The following is a 13,978-nucleotide window of genomic DNA, read 5'->3' as shown; positions in this document are numbered from 1 at the left end:
TGCAATCCACAGCAGGTGCAATGGGTGGAGCAGCACTGGGGGCACATCAGACCCTTCCCCAAGGCCTTCCACCCTGATCCTCGTGGGAATTCCCTACCACCCACCAATTCCCCTTCTGATTTACATACAGCTGCTGCTCTCAAATATGCTTCCTGGGATGGAAACCTCCAGCAGCATTTCGGAGTGGAAAAGCATGTGCAGACGTGCTGGGATGGGCAGGCAAACACCCACTTCCCAAGGCTCAGCACCCAGATCACCCTGAGCTGTGGGTGCCCTGGGCTCCATGCTGGCTCCCTCCCACTCCCTGTGGAGCAAAGCTGTTCCCAGGGCTCCTGCCTGGCCACAGGCACCAGAGTCCAGGGCACATCTGGATCCAGGGTCCCGACTGAACATCAGGATGGCCCCTGGTGGAGCAGGAGCAGAGCTTCTGGCTCACATCCATGGCTCACTGGCTCCCCTCTCCCTCCTGTCCGGGGCTGTGTGCCCTCGGTGGGATGAAGGCTGTCATGAGCAGCAAGAGGCAGTGCAAAGGCAGAGCCCTGTTCCCAAGCTGAGGAGCAGGGATGGGCATCAGGGCTCAGCAATCCATCACAAGATCCCCCAAACCCGCTGAATGTTCCAGCAAAGTTGCAAAGCTGGCCAGGGAAGGGCTTGCCTGGGAAGCCAGGAGCAGTTTAGGAACAGGAATCTGGGTGAGGGTGGTTCTAAGAGTGGAGAAGCATAGAGGCACCTTTGGCCATCCCAGGAGACCTCTCACATCCTGGGATGGGACCCTGCTGACATAGAAACTGCAGGAACTCAAGCCAAGCCTTCCCTGAGCATGTGGGAGGATGTGGGCAGCCAGGGTCTGTCTGGGAGATTGGGAGCAGGAGGGATTCAGCAGAAGAATGTGTCTATTGTCTGTTTCTTCAGTAATAGGTTCTGGGTTGTGGCTAAACACCATCTGCAAAGTGCTGAGTCTGTTGTGAGAGCTGGGAGCAACCTGTGCCCAGGGAAATCCCACAGCACATCCCTGCTCCCCGGGCATGCTGTGCCCCTCCTGCTCCCCAGCCCAGAAGTGAATTCCACCAGGTGCAGATACAGGACTGGGGATGGACCTGGCAGCCACAGGGAATGTGATCCCAGCAGGTTCCCTGGGTCACTGGGGACAGAGCAGGAGCAGAGCCATTCCTACCTGAGACACCTCCCCAGCATCACTGCTGGGATGGGGTGAGGCTGACTGGACCTGGGCTCCTGAGATCACACTTCCAGCACACTTCCACTGGTTTTGGGAGTCCATCTGGAGACACATGTGCTCTCTTCCCAGTTTTTAGATGGTGCTGAGCCAAAACACCTGTGAAACCAGCTCTGCTGGGGCTGAGATCCTGCAGCAAGAGCCCTGCTGCTCCCAGGAGGTGGCAGAAGGTTGATGTGTTTTTAAGTGGGGATGTAATTAAAAACCTGAATCAGTGCTCTCATCTTCCCGGGGAACCCAGCAGTGACATTTTCACTGGACATTTTTGGGAAGGGGTCAAGCAGCTGGGAGGATGAGAGCCAGACAAGGCCCATGCAGGAAGGCAGCTGGGTTGGTCCCAGTTATTTGTCACAGGGCCACAGGGAGGGTGACAGCAGCCACATGGCACTGTCCTGGTGGGGCAGCTGAGGTGAACCACCCTCCCAGTGCTGCTGAGAGACACCTGTGGGGCACAGAGGAATCGTGGCTTCATCCCAGCCCATCCTCATCGGGGCTGTGGGACATGATGGAGCAGGGAGGAGATGACCCAGGCTCGTTCTGGGATTGCTATGGTCCTCCCTGCACAGCACCTGTGAATCCAGGGAGGATTGCAAGGAGTCTGGGAGCTGGAGAGGGCAGGACTGGGAATGGGGATTGTGCATTTCTCCAGAGGGCTCTCCAGGGACATTCCCTATTGCACAAGAGTTGCTTTAGCCAAGCCACCCTGGATATGGACACCTGCCAGGCCAGGCCAGGCCACCTCCCTGTGCTGGGACACTGCTGCCTACAGTACCTGTCTGTTCTGGAAAGGGTCAGATCCTCACTGGGCCAGCCACGCACCGCCAGGGTGGAGTAGCTGCGCCACCTCCCACGTCTGAAATCCCCCAGCACAAATGGCCACGTTTGTCTTTGCAGCTTTTCCCGAGGGACACCCACTGCAGGGTTCTGGATCCCAGCATCCCTGCTCAGGCTGCAGCTCCGAGGTCACCCATGCCCAGTATCCTCACACCCTCTTGGCCCCACCATGCAGAAATCTCCATCAGGCAGAAAATCCCAAGGAAAAGACTCAGGGAGCCGTCACTTCTTAGAAACTCTGTCCAAAGCCCTGTTCCCCTCTGTCCTCATCTGCCAGAACTCTTGCAGTAAATCAGAGGATTTTCCCAGCACAGCACTCTGGCTGCCAGGCCGAAGCGCTCTGCTTGTGCTTTTGTCTCTCGTTCCTCCTCTCCTCTTTGCTTCCCCGTGGCCTTTGCTGGGAAGTTCACCCTGGTTTTGTGGGGAATGCGTCAGCAGTGCTCTCCCAGAGCCCTGTTCCCCACAGCTCACATCCCTGGGGGTGGGATTGCACAGCTGAGGCTGGGAAATGCAGGTGGGTGCTGAGTGCTCTGGATCTGACGTGGCATTTCCAGGAACAGCGGCTGAATTGTCCAGTTTTGGCTTCAATTCCTGCGAATTTTTCACCTCCTCTGGTTTTGAGGCATTTGGAGATCCTCCATGCCCACCCTGGTGTTCCTGGCGGCCCTGGGGCAGGGTGAGGGGCTCTGCTCCCACCATCAGGAATGCTGCTCCGGGCAGGATGGATGGCAAGCAGGGAGGGCTGGAGGACCCGAGGCTGTCCTACAACTTGGCAAGAAAATGAATGATTTGGGGAACATTTCCTGCCCCCTCCATGCAGCATCCAAGCAGAGTTTGCAGCTCCACAGCTGCAGATGCAGAGCACAGTTTCACCACTCTCCTGGAGTCAGGACACAAACCAAGGGCTTGTGTCACCCCAGGACACCAAGGGACAGAGCAGTCTGTGCTTCAGCACCCCGTCCTGCATCCCTGTCCAGGGTCCTGGGTGTCCTGCAGGGACAGAGGGCACAAGGACAGGCGTTCTGGGCTCAGTCACAGCTTGAAACTGTCACCAAGTGCCCGCCATGCCTCCGCTGGGACTCCTGGAGGGGATCCGCCCTGCTCTGAATGCTGCATCCTCCGAGCGTCTGGAGTAACCAGGCAAGGAGAAGGGGAGGAGCTGTCTGAGGTGACACCGGTGACAATCCCTGTGCCCCAGCCAGCCTGGCCCGCTGGTGAGCTGCTCCCGACAGGGAGCATTCCTGCTCCATGCAGAGCTAATCGCTCACAGTCTGAGGGGAGGGAATTTGCTTCCACGTTTCCATGCTGGGAGGAAGGGAATTCATCAGAAATAGTGCACGTAGAAGTCCTCACTGAGGGTGGCATCCTTACCCAGGAGCTGGTGCAGCTCTGCCTTGCATAAGACATCCCAGGAAATATTTGCTCCTGGCTCACTGCACCAGGGAAAGTCCTCAGGTCAGCCCAGGTGAGACCGTGGTCATGCCTAGGCACTCCCTGCTCGACGTTTGTCACTGCAGAGGGAACCCAAAGAGTCAGGAAGGGGCTCACTGCAGCTCAGGGGGCACCAGGGGAAAACCCAGGGCTAAAAGCCCCTGCTCAGCTCAGCCCCTGCCATGGAGCTCCAAAAGCTGAGTGAACCTGTGCAGGGAGGAAAGGGAGGTTGGCTCCAGCGGTTCCTCTGGAGCACAGCAGCTTTGGAAAGCAAAAATCACCTGTGAGGAACCCACCAGCTGTACTCTGCCCCGACCAGGAGCTGTTCCTGACATGTGCTGGGGTTTGTGCTGAGAGGGGACAAAAGCCACGGCAGAATCAAAACAATCACTGTCCCAGGCTCCTCCCATTCGAGGGACAGGAGGGAGACCTCTCTTGGCACTGCAGTTCTTTTCCATCCCTTGGGAAGGCTCTGACACAGCACTGCAGAGCCCAGAGTGGCTGCAGGTCCTGCCCTGGGGGTTGGGAACAGTTGGGCTGTCCCAGCTCCACGCCAGCAATGGGCACTGAGCTCAGCACAGCGTTTGGCTCTCCCATCCCAGGGACACTTCATGTCCCACCTGTGGAGATGGCCCTGGGCTTGGACACTTCTCCTCTGGCAGTGTCAGCTCAGCCTGAGTCTGAGCCAGACCAGCTGAGGTGTCCATGGGTGCTAGCAGAGCCCTCGGTGCCTCAGCAGCATTTCTGGGGGAGCTGACAAACACGGAGCCCCCTGCCCTGCCCAGGGTCTTTTCTTCACTCCAGCTCTGCCACTGGAGTGAATCCCAGGTGGAATCAGCCCAAGAACCTCAGACACCTCGGAGGAGACACAACAGGAAACGATGGTCCTACAGCAAAAAGGGGAAAATCCACCCCAGGCTCCAAAATAGCTTCAGAGCCTTGGAAAGCTGGCAAGATGGGAAATGAGAAGGAGATGCAGGCGAAGAGGGTGTGCTGGACTTTCTGCTATTAAACAGCAAAGCAAAGCCAACCAGTCAGTGTTTCCATTCCCCTCAGTGTCCTGCTCATTAGGCTTGGCTTTTCATCCCAAACTGGGATGAAATTAGGGCTTACTGCAAGATTTCTCACGTTTTTGCATTTAGAGGAAACTGATGAGACTTGTGGATGATGAGCAGGTTAAAAGCAAACCACTCCCGATGCCCTTCCTCAGAAAACAGGCTTCTGGGTGGTGCCATGGTCCCATCATGGTGCTTGTGCAGCACTAGTGGCTCCCAGGAGACCCCACAGATGTAATTAAGGAAGCCTGGAGAGCATTGGCAGAGGGAATTAGTTGTACCCCTCTATCTGGCACTTGTGGGGCCACTTCTGAGTTAACTGTGTGCAATTTTGGGGGCCCCAAGTGCTGACAAATGAACAATGCTGACAAAGGAGAGAGAGCCCAGGGGTGAGGCTCCGAGAAGGTCTGGGCTGTGGAGCTCAGGATGTCTGAGGAGAGGTTGGGAAGCTGGGCTGCTTTAGACTGGGGCAGGTGAAGAGGGGTCTGGTTCCCATCTGCATTCCAATCCCTAATGGGAGTGCAGCAGAGAGACAACAGTGATTATCTTTTTAGGGAGATAAACAGTGAAGGGACAAGAGGCATGAGATACAAGCCACAAACACAGAAATTCTGGTGAGATTTAACAAAAAATCCTTTTCAGCATGAGGGAAGCCAGGCCCTGGCATAGGGACCCAGTGAGGCTGAGGAATCTCCATCCCTCACCTTCCTGATCTGTGATGCCCCACTTGAGCAGGGGTTGGACCAGAGGCCTCCAGAGGTACCTCTGAACCTGAGACCTGTGTTTGAGAGCACCAGCCTTGCTCAGGGGACCTCTGAAATGACTTGCCTCTCCTTCTGTGGCCTGTGAACCTCCCACAGTCCAGGACTCAGAGGAGACACCAGAATTCCTCTCTGGGAGCTCCCAACAGGCTCTGGGTGGAAGGGTTCAGGTGGAAGGTGTCACCTTTCCTGGAGATGTGAGCTGTGACTCCCTGGTGGTGTGACCAGCTGCTGAGAGCCACAGCCCCAGAGCAGACCCTGCTCTTGAGACCAGCAAAGCACTTGGATTTGTCCCCATGACTCCTCCTAGGGAAAAGGGCTCACAGCCAGGGAATCCCATCCTTCACACTAGGCTGTGGCTGAGCCTGTCCTCATCATCCCAGCAGCTCTGCCCTGTGTGTCCACAGCTGCTCTTTTGTACTTTTGCTCACAGCAGCTGCTTCAGGCAAAGAATGGAGAAGGTTTTCATCCAGCCTTGCCAAGAGATTGTCCCCAAGACAAAAAAGGGGTTGAACATGGCTTTTTTCTGTTTTCTAAATGCAGCCTTGACCTACAAGATGTGGCAACACCCGACAGGGGCCCAGGGGGCTGTCAGCAGACAAGGAAAAGACAGAAACTTAACAAAGGAGGACAGTCAATACAGTCACATCCTCCCATCCTGCTCACACGTGGGATCTTCCTGCCTACCTGCAGATCCCCACGTCCTGCTCAGGGCAGGTCACACTCTCTGGGAGGGCTGGTGTCACTCTACAGGGCAGCCAGGACTGCACTGACCTTGGAGCTGGGCTTTCCTCCCTGGAGCTGCCTCACCCACAGCCAGGACTGCCTGGGAGGGTGGGATGGTCACTGCCTGGGCACATCCTGCTGGCTGAGCTCAGGTGCTGTCTGTGATCCCAGAGACAGAGCCTGAAGGCACAGCTTAGCAGGAACTGCTTCCAGCTGCGAAAAGGCTCTCTGCACATCCAGGGAGACAGGAAACATCTGCATTGTCACAGCTGGCGGGTGCTCTGCAAACACAGGATGCATGCATTAAAAACAGCCCATTTCCCCCCAGGCCGGCGCCATGGAGGGCTGTGCTCAGGTGGGACAAGTGCAGCTCCACCAGCCCCTCTCCAGCTCCATCAGCCCCTCTCCAGCCCCAGTCCAGCTCCACCAGCCCCAGTCCAGCTCCACCAGCCCTTCTCCAGCCCCTCTCCAGCTCCACCAGCCCCTCTCCAGCTCCTCTCCAGCCCCAGTCTGGTATCTCACCCTGGAGCCACAAAGCTCAGCCAGGGTCTGGCAGAGGGACAGCCCCATGCTGGGGTCAGCACCCCAATGTTCCACCACAGGGTGTGGGGGTGCTGGGGCTCAGGGTGCTCCCTGTGCCCTGGCACACTCAGAATTGGAATCTGCAGCTGATTTCTTCCATGGGAGATGTGGCTAATGATGGAGAGATGGACAGAGGCCCCCACTCTGGCTCCTATGTGGCCAGGGGGCAGAGACCTCATTGTCATTGTCCCACAGCACTGAGACCCCTGCCCAGGCTGTTTTGTGCCACAAAGGAGACAGCAAAGGCTGCTACAACCCACCCTGGACCTGAGATGATGCATCACAAAAGGCTTTGCACTTGTTTTCTTCCTTGGACTTGCTTTTAGTGTGCAAGGAGCAGAAAATTATTCCACCATCATGCAGCATCCCAGTTGCAGCAAATGTCCCTTTTGCCCCCAAAGACTGGTCCTGCTGTCCTTAATGCTATCTGGGAGTCCACCAGACAGGGAGGTTTGCTTGTGGAAACTCCATGGTAAAGGGGAAATGGAGTAAGGGAGGTGAACAGTGAAGTTTTACTGAACATGTTTCAGACTCTCACCCTGTGAGCTCCAGTAAATGGTTAAAAGAGCTTTGGGAGGGATTGCTCATCTCACAACAAAGCAAAACTGATGTCTGCATCAAGCACAAGCCAAGCTGACCTGCTGTCACCCTGCCATGGTGGGATCAGCACTTTGCACCCTCTGGGCTTCCCTAGCACAGCTCAGGGCACTCCCTCTCAGCCATCCCTGAGGATGTCCTGAATCTGAGCTCCCCATCCTGGAGGCTCTGGCCACAGAGGAGAGGTGGAGAGAGGGGGGGCTGCATGGCATGTGCAGTTCACCCTCTCCAGAGCTAAATGGAGCCCTCTCAGTGCTCAACTAAATTAACCTTGAAAAATTCATTTCACAAATGACTGCAGCAATTAGCTGCTTTTAATGAGCTGCTTCACTCAGGCTGATGTCTGAAGGTCCTGGAGGAAATCAGTATCTGCTGCTCATGCCCCTGACAGCCTATGGCTGATAGGAACTGGCAGCCCCTTCCCACCTGTGTCCCAGGGAGGAATTCCCACATTTGGCTCAGTTTTCTGCATGCAGGTTTATGAGCCCAACTGCTTCAGTGAAGGCTCCTGAGCCCAAAGCTTTGCTGCTGCATCCGAGATTGTCAGGGAGGAGGAAAGACACTGATTTTCTATCAGTTGGTGGGGAAGGACAAAGCATAACAGCATTTTTTGTGTCAAATCCACGGGGAAAGAGCAAAGGAATGGTGCTGGAGCTGCAGCCCGGTGCAGGGATGTGCAGCAACTCCCTGGCTCTGCTGCAGCCCTGACCATGTTTGGGTGGGGGGGCAGCACTCAAACCCTGCAGGACCTGGTGCTGGGACATCCCAAGGAAGTGCCCAGGGAAGGGCAGCGAAGCCTGCTGGGCTGGGCTGGGGCTGCTCGGAGCAGGATCCCTACTCAGCCCAGTTCTCTCAGCCCTCGGGTCCTGCTGAGCTGCATCAGCTTCCCTGGGATGTCCCAGCCTGTCCTGGGGCTCTTCCCTGCTGGCAGCTCCCTCTGACTGCCCAGCTGAGCCTGTGGTGCTGAAAGGAAGCAGCAGCCTCACCCTGGAGGTGTGGCGGGACACCAGGCACTGCTGGCTCCCCATGGAGCCCTGCAGACACATCCACCCGCTTCCTGCCTTGTTCCACCCTGCTGTGGCTGCCCAGGGGGATGCAAAGCTCCCAGCAGGGACCTGCAGTGGGTTGGGACTGCAGGGGATGCCAGGCTGTCCCAGTTGGGACATCCCATCACAGGGCTCTGAGTGACATCCCTCCTTCCTGGGAGCAGCCCAGCCACAGCATGCCCTGCTTTCAGGGAATCCATAAGCCCTGCTGGCCCTGCTCAGCTGCAGAGCAGTTTCAGTGGATGCTGCAGCAGGTGTTTGGCTCATCTCCCCCTGCTCAGGGCTGCAGCTCCCACGCTGCCCTTCCCTGCTCCATCCCTGCTTCCCATCCCGGCCCCAGGATGTCCCCCTGGAAGGGGCTGTGATTTCCCACTGCTCAGAATCCAATCCTTTTCCCATCCCTGGATGCTCCTGCCCTGCCCCAGCTGCTGTGGTCTGCAGTGACATTGTTCAGGTGTCAGACCCTGACCTGTGGCCGCAAGATTGGCTGTCACAGAATCCCTACACAAGCCCAAACCTGGCATTTCACTGTTTGCAGGCCCAGGTTGGACCAAAGTGATTTCTAGAGATGTTTCTGATTCTTTCCTGGGTCTCCCTTCTTGCTGTGGCCTAAAGCAAACACTACTAAATCTAATGTTGATTTTTTCAAGTGAAACCTCCTCTTGCGAATGACCTGGACTCAGCACAAAGGCTCTCACTGTTCTGTTTAAAAGCTATAACCCCATAAAACATCTCCTGTAACAAAACCTCAAAACAGTTTAGTATTTACTCATTAACCACTGGAAGAACACCAATGTTTTATTTATTTTATTTCCTTTCCCTGGTGCAGTTTGCTGAGCTCTGAGAGTTCCCTGCTCTGAGCTGACAGCTGCGATGGTCCCTATGAAGCACTGGACACCCAGCAATTCCTCCCAGGCATTCCATGAGCAGTGGCACTGCATGTGGCTGTGGTGTTTAGACAAATCTTTTCCCACTGCAATGTCCCTGGCAGTGTCCATCCACAGGCATCACTGCAGGAGCAGCAGAGGAAAAACCACCAAGTGTTCAGCTTCTTTCTAAAATCCCCATGCAGCTGTCACCTATAAACTTGAGAGCACTGTCATCCAAACCAGATCCTTCCAGCACGGGGCAGACCTGGATGGAACTGAGCCTTGGAATTTGCTGCAGTGTCCAATATTTGTGCCAGAAGTGTCAGGGAAACGAGGAAAGCTGTGGCAGGATGTTGTAGGGTTTTGCTGCGATTCAGTGAGAGCTGCATGAAAAAATGTGTGCAACAATTTGAAACGTCCCGAGCCAGAATCCAATCCGGTTGTTTTCCCAAAGCTTTGTCATTTCCTGGGCAGTATCATTAAACAGGGATTAAAATGTTCCAAACCCACTCCAATTGGGGTAGATTTTGCAATCCACCCCAGAGCTCTTTCTAAGTATTGCATGTGCTTGGCAGGCAGAGTGCCCTGTGAAAGCAAAATCCTGCCAGCTCTGGCATTTTCTGCTCAGATCTCCTTTTCAGGAGCTGCTTGCCCCCAGCACCACTTCCCAGCACATTCCCTGTGGATGGTGTGGCCTCAGGTGCTCAGGGTGGCTGAAGCCACAGGGACAGGAAAGCCATGGAGGCTGGAGAACCACACTGGAAAACAATCCCTGGAAAGATCTCAGCTCCTGTGCCTGATAGACCTGCAGGTCTGCTCTGCCCTCAGGTCCTCCTGGATGGAAATGAGCCTGGATCCAGGTTTGGCTCAGCAAGCTGGACGTGCCTTGAGCCCAGATTGGGCCTGGACTGGTGGGGACTCTCTGGTGACCCCGCTGAGGTCACACATGGGGGTGGCTGCTCAAAACCAGCCCTGTCCTGGCTCAGGGACAGGGACAGGCTGAACGCAGCACAGGGCTCTTCCCCAGGCCAGCCTGCTGCTCCCAGCTGCAAAGACCCTCCTGGAGGGAGGTTCCCCCTCTCCTGGGGTGCAGCAGAGTGTGGGACCCACATGTCCCACCCCACAGGTCCCACCCTGACCCTGCAGTCCCACCCACAGCCCTGCTGATCCCAAGAATTCCATCTCTGCCAACAGCCCTCCTGTGCTGCATTTAGGCTCAGCTCCCACCTCAAATAACCTCGGAGATGTGATTTTTTTTTTCTTTTCTTTGGTGCATGTTTTCAGTGTCTGGCAATGGGGCTGAGCTCACATTGATGACTTTCTCAATGGCAGCCTGAATGTGGGTCTGGTCTCTCCTTTCCCAGATTTTCTTGCAGGAATAAACCATTTTTGACATTTTAATGTCTCTGTTGAGGCTGGTAGGAAGTGGTCATCATATTCCAGCTGACTAGAGGCAGCAGACAGGCAGGCAGGGAAACAGAACAGTATAAGCCTCTGCAATAAAAGTGTTTTTGCAAACACTTACAAAGCAATCTTTCCCTTCATTTTTTCTGGATTTTGTATTTTCATGTCATTTAAAAAAAAAGAATAATTTGTGCCCTTTTTGGCAATAGATATGGATTTACTAATGATTTAGGCTCTGAGCTGATTTCTGGTTTGGCTGGTCCCTCACTCAAGCACCAGAGACACCCTGTTCTAGTCTGGATGCTCCACATATGAGTCCAAGGGAATTTGCCCCAGGATCATCCAAATGCACCCACCCCAAGCCTCCTGGCATCCCAGATGTCCACAAGACCTCTTGTTCTCCCAGGGTTGGCAGCTCCATGATCTGCCTCTCCCTCTTCACTACAGGTGCCAGGCTGCCTTTCCAGAGGTCACCCCTGGCAGTGTGACAGCTCCAACAGCCACTGCTGGCAGCAGGAAAGTCACTCCAGGAGGGCAGAGACTGCTGATCCATCCCTGCGGGACCTTCGGGTGGCAGTTCTGGAGGAAGGGAAGACTCTCAAATGAGCTGCTGTAAAGCCTGAAACCACAGAGGCCCCAAGCAAAGAGGATGGGATGGGATGGGATGGGATGGGATGGGATGGGATGGGATGGGATGGGATGGGATGGGATGGGATGGGATGGCATGGCATGGCATGGCATGGCATGGCATGGCTCTGCCTGGACTAAGGACCAAGCCTGGGTTACAGAGAGTGCAGATAAATCCTTCTGGGTATTGCAGCCCCCACGCTGTGTGTGCCCCAGCAGCCTCCCCACCTTGGTCCTGCAGAGCTCCCAGCACATCCTGCAGGATTTAATCATCCTGGGGGTGGGAGCAGATTCCCGGGGCAGTGAGGGAGCTGGGAAGGGAGGAGAGAAGAGGAGAGGAGAGGAGAGGAGAGGAGAGGAGAGGAGAGGAGAGGAGAGGAGAGGAGAGGAGAGGAGAGGAGCCAAATGGTTTTGGGTGCCTGCATGGCCCCAGTTGGGTTATTTATAAGGGCTGAGGTCAGGATCAAACACTCTCATTTCTGCTGCATGTGCAAACAGCTCCAGGGCTCTGAGATCAACCTCCAAATACAGCTTGGTCCCTGGGGCACTGAGCCACCCCCCAGCCCGGGATCAGCTCCTCCTGCTCCGGCCCAAAGGGGCCTTGGAGACAGTGTGGGATTAGAGCAGCTCCCAGCAGTGGGGCAGGAGCCTCGCCTCCAGCACTGGAATCACAAGCCTGCCCAGAGGCATGGAAATTCCATTCCCCAGATGATTTTCTCCATGGTTCCCTTCCTGGAGGAGAGCATAGGAGATCCACATCCCCTCAATCCAGTTGGGCCTTGGCCATTTGTCCATCTCCTCCCTGTGGGAAGGGGCTCACTGCCCTCCAGACATGGGGGCTTCAGGGAGCTGACCCAGCTTCCCCCAGCACCAGCACAGCTCCAGGCAGATCCCTTGGTGAATTCCAAGTACTCTGGGCAGTGAGACTCCCAGTTCCCACCCTGCCAGCCATTTGCTGTGCCCAGGAAAAGGCAGGTGTGGGTGAGATGAAGCAGAACCAAAGCATTGCATTAAGGCTGCTGACGCTTATCAAGGGATTGCATAGCCCAGCCAGCAAACATCACCAGGGATCTGTGGGAAAAATGGGATCCACATGGCAATTCACACTCCAACTGCTGCCTTATCTCCTGCAAACGTTATCTCATGCAAGCTGGAGCTGGAGCTATTTTCCTTTCAACCGAGTAAAAATGTGTCAGTTTTATATTTATATATTAGGCCACAATCCCATGGGAAATTAATTTGCCCAACAGCAGAAATTCTGTCATCGCAGGCATCAGTCAGTCTGGGAATGGGGATCTCCAGACCAGGCCCTGAAATCAGGGAAATGGCTTAAAATAATAACCATGGGAGGATGTGGGAGACTGAGCAAATTACAACATCTCCTTCCTGACTGCAAATGTATTTTGGGGCGTTTCGTGGCTGAGCCATAAATGCAGAGCCAGGGGCTTGGTGTGACCCCATCTCAGTGGGTTCCCCATGGGAGGAAGGGTCTCAGCCCACCAAAGCTCCAGGATGAGCAGGGATGGTCCCCATTCTGCCCCTGTCCCTGTCCCTGGAGACAATCTCCTGGAGACACTGGGCAGGGACTGAGGGTCCTGGGCATCACCACATCCCAAACCCCTGTGCTACAGCAGCCCTGGGGGCCTGCAGTGCCCAGGGAGCCTCATCCCACCCTTCCCTGGGGCTCCCAGCACAGTCCAGCTGGGTCTGGGAGCCACAAGGACCATCAGGTCCCACTGGGACCAGTTGGTGGAGAGGTCAGAGACTCCCTTCCCTTTGGGGAAGCCTTCTCACTGCCCTTCTCCACTTCACAGGTTTACTAATAATTGCACACCTTCCTTCAAACCCACAGGCTTCCTCTAAGCCTCAAAATGTTCCTGGGACCTCTTATCCTCCTCTCCCCACTCTGGCCATGAGGAGCACATGGGCTGGGCTGGGGCTCTATTATCTCTCCAGTTAACACACCCGAACCCTCCAGGTCCCATGAATAAATCCTGTTTTCTCATGGAGACACTCCCACCATTGAAGGCACCCAGGCTGGGCTGGCAGAATCCTGATTTTCAGCCAAAACCACCAAGGCCATGCCAGCCTCTTCTTCTTCTTTTTTTTTTTTGAAGAGCAGCCCCATTTTGGGCACAGAGAGGGATTGATGCAGAGGGAGATGAGAAGGGCTGAAGAAGAATTGATGCAGAGGGAGCTGGGATGGGCTGATGCTCCTGCAGATACTGGGGCTCTGTGGGACCCCTGGGCTGCAGTTTCACACGGTAAATGGAGCCTGGCAGGAGCAGGAGGCTGGAGCAATGTTGGGAAGCTCAATCCTGAGCAGCTCCAAGGCTGACGTCAGGACAGCCCTGGCTCTGGCTCCCTCACCACATACCTAATTTTCCCATATAAGGCCAAGGAGAGCAATAACTCTCCTGGCAAGCAGATCAATAAAAACAGATGGTGGGCTCACAATTAGAGATTAAGCACATACCAATCCAGAACAAACAGGCCATAAATCATACGTGAAGGAGGGTATTTATAGTTTAGATCACATTCCTTAATTAATTCAAAATGGCCCAGAAAAGAAAATAATACAAAACTGCTCTTTTTCTGCTTTGTTCCAGCCTTGCTGCTTTCTGCATTCCTTGGGGGGTGCAGGGGCAGCCACAGGACAGAGCAGGGGATGCTCCAGCTGTGAAGGAGGGAGGCAAGGGCTGGAGTTAGGGAATGGGAGAAGAAGAGGGGTGAGCAGCCAGGGGCTGAGGGGGTGCAGGGAGAGGGATGGGGCACAGCTGAGCCTGGATTTGTCTGCAGTGTTAGTTTGCAC

This window comes from Lichenostomus cassidix, chromosome 18 (genome assembly GCF_008360975.1).
Source record: "Lichenostomus cassidix isolate B80296 chromosome 18, HeHo_3.0, whole genome shotgun sequence".
NCBI lineage: Eukaryota > Metazoa > Chordata > Aves > Passeriformes > Meliphagidae > Lichenostomus > Lichenostomus cassidix.
Note: the sequence above shows the minus strand (reverse complement) of the source record.